The following is a 4,642-nucleotide window of genomic DNA, read 5'->3' on the forward strand; positions in this document are numbered from 1 at the left end:
TTTTGCGCCGGAAACTCCCGTCGCAAAAGCCGCTCAAACGTAAATCGCCAAAAAGCAGTTTGGTGTTTGAGTGGCTTTTGCACCGGGAGTTTCCGGCGCAAAAGGCTGCTCCGTGGCATTTAGTGCGAAATCCGTGCAGATCCTGCGCGGTGAAGAGGGGGGTCGCGCCAGCTGGAGGTGAGTGCGAAAACGACCTTGCTGTTTTCGTCTGCTTAGAATGAATAGGGTTTGAAGCTCTACAAGGTAGAGAGAGTATACAGAAAATTATTTGCAATCAAAGCCATTTTGGAGGTATGAATGAGCCCCAAGAACTCAAAGCTACTGATTTCTAAGAGCTACTATTTCCTAGAGCAGAAAAGCTAATATTTGTTCATGCAGCAACCTATCAAATTACTTGTTCAGGTGGATAGGAAGGTTGACTTCACAACACTTTTAAATAGACAGTTTGTTTTCTGTAGGAGACAGGTTAACAAGCATAGCTCTGGAGGATTAAAGCACCTTCATTAGAGCCCCACAGCCTTGCGGACAGCAATGATCTCTTTTCACATCAGGTCTTAAGTATCTTATCCCTCTGAAACATTTACCAAGGTCATAAGATACTAGAGGATATGCTTAAGAAACACATGTGCAGATTACTGACAGTTATTTACACACTAAATAAATTATTGAAAAGAAGCTAACAGAATAGTCACAGGACTCCTGCTGAAAAAACTGCCTTTGTTAGTGCATTGTTTCACAGAGAGAGGGATTTTCTGTATCAGGAAAAAACCTTTTCTGGTTCTTCAGTCTAGCAGAATCTTTGATGCTTAAGTCTGAACAACAATTTGGGTCTTTTTAAAAAAAAATCAAAGTGAATTTTCATAAACCAGATTAAAGAGAATAGAATATGAATAAGTTCTCTCGCTGAATCATTACTTCTTTTTTGCAGGCTCCTAGCCAAATCTTTGCACATTGTACTATTTATCCACAATTTCACTGTTCAAATGTATTTCAGAAGTTCTGCTTTCAGATTCTACTTTTTTAAAAGGACCACTGGTCTGATCCAGCGGGGCTCTTATGTTCTTAATGTTATATGATGTACAAAATAATTAAAACCTGGAAATGGTAATCATATTGAGTATTTGCTTACATAAAAAGATAGAACCTAGCCCTTGCCCAATTACCTGTGAGATCAGTCACTTTCTGGAGAACACTGTCTATTAATGAACTATTTATCAAAATACTCCTACATTCCAATAATTCTGTTTAGGAGCGTCTATTATGAAGGGGAGGCCATTAATTAATTTATCCTTCTAGTCAATTTTCTGCCTGTGAGGAAGAAAGCTTCTTAAGCATGTGCTGGGAATGCTTTTTGTCAGACATGTCAAACATATGGCCCAGAAACTAGAATCAGCCCATCCTGGGCTCTTATCTGGCCTGCAAGCAACTGTGAGGGGGGGGGAGGGGACCATTCTGAATGTGAACCAGAAGAGCCGATATTAATTATACCCCGTGCTGAGGTCCCTCCCTTCCCCAAATGTGGGCCTCCTCAGAGTCTTCCCCTAGATCTCCAGGTGTTGCCCTACCCAGAGCTGGCGACCATAAGGGGCAAGGAGGGCTGGTTTGGCTCTGAGACCTGCTCAGTCAGTTCCCTTGAAGCCTGTCTGCTGCCCTTGGCCAAGGCATCAGGCCAGGATGCACTGTCTGCCTGCCACCACTACCTTCTCATTCTCTGCCCTGAGCATTTTAGGCTCCTGCCTGTGCCACCTGGGCTGCTGGGAAAATGGCTGGCTGTTCATGTGTGGCAGGCAGAATCTCTTTGGTCCAGCCGAGCAGCTTGGATGAGAGAGAAAAGCCTGGCACATATGTAAGAGATGCCATGTATGAGACTGTTAAGGATTGGGGTGGAGGAGATCCACTGAGTTTGGTGAGCTGAAGCCTGCTAATCAGCTGACCCAAATGTGAGCAGCTGGTCTCCTGCCTCCCTCTCGCAGCAGTGCAGGAATGGAGCACTGAATCAAATTCAAGGTGTTGGTTTCTACCTTTAAGGCCCTGCGAGGTCAGGGCATACCTTCAGGACCGCCTCTCTCAATATACCCCCAGCAGAATGTTATGCTCAAGTGCTAAAAATCTCCTGACTGTCCTCAACCAGGGCCAAGACATCCTCAACCCTGGACATTCCTCAGATTTTCATTGTACCCAGGTGTGCCTAGCCTCTGGCTTCTGATTTTTCAATGAGGTCATCCATGTGTAGGTACAACACAAATTCTACCTGAAACATACTGGGAGGCAGGGGAGAGATATTTTTCATGCCACAAAGCTTCTAATTGTAATGCAGAAAAAGTGAATGAATTTATTACATCAGATAAGAACAGAAAAGAAATTATTCACAGGTCTATTATATCTGATGCACCACAGAGAGGAATATAATGTATAAGAAACCAATACAAAATTGTGGCGATGATATATGATGAGGAAAACAGACATAAAAGGGCAATCATGAACCAGTAAAAAAGCTACTGGCTCAAAATACTTATTCTCCCTGACTTGAGCAGCGGGTCACCAGAAACAACTTACTTTTTTTTCTAAAAAGAAAGTACTGGAGACTTGTATTGTTATTTTAATAATCTGTTTTATTAACACTTGTACAATTGAGCAGGCATTAGGGATGCACAAATGCTTGTACAAAGCAGGCAGTAACCATTTGAAAGCAAAAATGGCACCCTGAAATTCCCGAAGCTTCTTTTCTCTAGGCACCTCTCAGCAAGTCTGCCACCCAAAATCCACTCACAAATAGTTTACTTATATATGTCTTATCTTGCAGTCAGCTCATATTCTTCCCCATCATATCAGGAATGTGCAACTTGAGCTATTTCCTAAGTGACTGAGGGCCAAACTAGAAAAGACGCCATCCCTGGGTTTGCACCTCCATTTTATAGTAATAGCAAAGCCATTTACAACCACCTTAGAGGCCTAATTCTGGTCAGAATCATCATGACACAGAGGAGGGGCTTCTGCCCCCACCCCAAGTAGTTTTTCTGATTTCAAATGATGGAGGCATATATAAATTTGAGTTGGAAAAAATAATATGAGAAGGGAACAGAGGAGCATCTCCTGTGGCTGTCTTGATAGAATGAGGCCCCCAAGGTATTCTTAAACAGCTTTCTCCAGTACTACAAAATGGAGGTTCATCCCCAAGGCAAACCTGGGAACGGGACTGTAGCCAGCATGGGGGGCACAAGGGCAGGGCCCCCTATTGAATCTTTCCCAGTCTTTCCTTTCACTGAAGATTGGCTGGGGTGCTGCAGATTCTACAGGGGCACTGTCCCTTTGCCCCCTTTGACCCTTTGACCCTTGCTGGCTATGGTCCTGTCTGGGGATGGTGATCTTGTTTAACTTGGCCCTTAAAGTACAGTCTAATTCCCCACTTAGCTGTGAATCTTAGTGGATAGCTTTGGGCCAGTACCTCTCTTTCATTCTAATCTACCTCACGAAATGGTGAGGATAGCATGGAGGCAGCTCCTTGAAGAATAAAAATGTGACAGACAGATACTCCTGAATCTCTGCCCTTCCAGACTAAACTGTGCCTGAGCTATCTATCTAAGCCAGACTTCCAAACACCAGAGAACTGAATAAAACATAATAGCTCATTCATTCATAATTTTGTTTTACTATTCATTTCTGGTATCCAAATGACAGGAATAAATGGAGCTTTTCATTTCTTTTAATATTACTTTCAATGCAAGTATACATTCTTACTATTTGCCCACCACTACCATCATATAGCACATTTATTTTCTCCTTTTGATATAGTATGGTTTATGTGACCCCATGATGGCACTTGGGTTTTTTGGCCACTGTGTGACACAGAGTGTTGGACTGGATGGACTATCAGCCTGATCCAACATGGCTTCTCTTATGTTCTTATGTGGGACACTGAAGATCAATGCTGTGGGATGGGGTCATGCTTTGATGGTGTAGAAGACTAATTAAATAGCAGTTTGATCATTTTCAGTTCAGGTAAAATTCTCAAATATCAGGATACTCAGCGCTAAAAGTTCAAAACTAAAACTGACAGGAAAATTGGAAGGTGATCACAGAACTCTATGTTAAATTTTGATGGCTCTGATCTTTTCCTCTAATATTTGTCCATAAATCCTAAAATATTGTGGGTTGGATCCAAATGATCCATTATACTAACAGAGGAATTTTATTTCAATATAAGGAGCCTTCCATCAGTGCAAGGAAACTGATAGTAAAACATAAGTTTTCTGCCAAGCATCTTACTTCCATGGAAGTCTCCTTATATTGAAATTCCTCCATTACTAGAATGAATCATTTGGATCCAACCCTACATTTCATATAACATTCATTAATATCAAGAGGACATTGCAAGGTCTTCAGAATTAATGAGAACTTTGCCATCCATACCTGAGCCTAAGGTAAACAACAAGCTGTCCAATCACTGGAATCTGGATACAGACTAATTGTCCAGTTAACTTTTGGTTACAGACTCTATAAACTTATAGGGGGTTCTACCAACATGCAGGAGCCCTCTTAGTAAGATACAACTAAGAAACATGCAAACAATTTCAGATTCAATCATGTTCTTAAATAAAATTTTAAAATGTTCAAACGTATCCAAAGGTGAAAACGAAATTCT

This window comes from Heteronotia binoei, chromosome 7, assembly GCF_032191835.1.
Source record: "Heteronotia binoei isolate CCM8104 ecotype False Entrance Well chromosome 7, APGP_CSIRO_Hbin_v1, whole genome shotgun sequence".
NCBI lineage: Eukaryota > Metazoa > Chordata > Lepidosauria > Squamata > Gekkonidae > Heteronotia > Heteronotia binoei.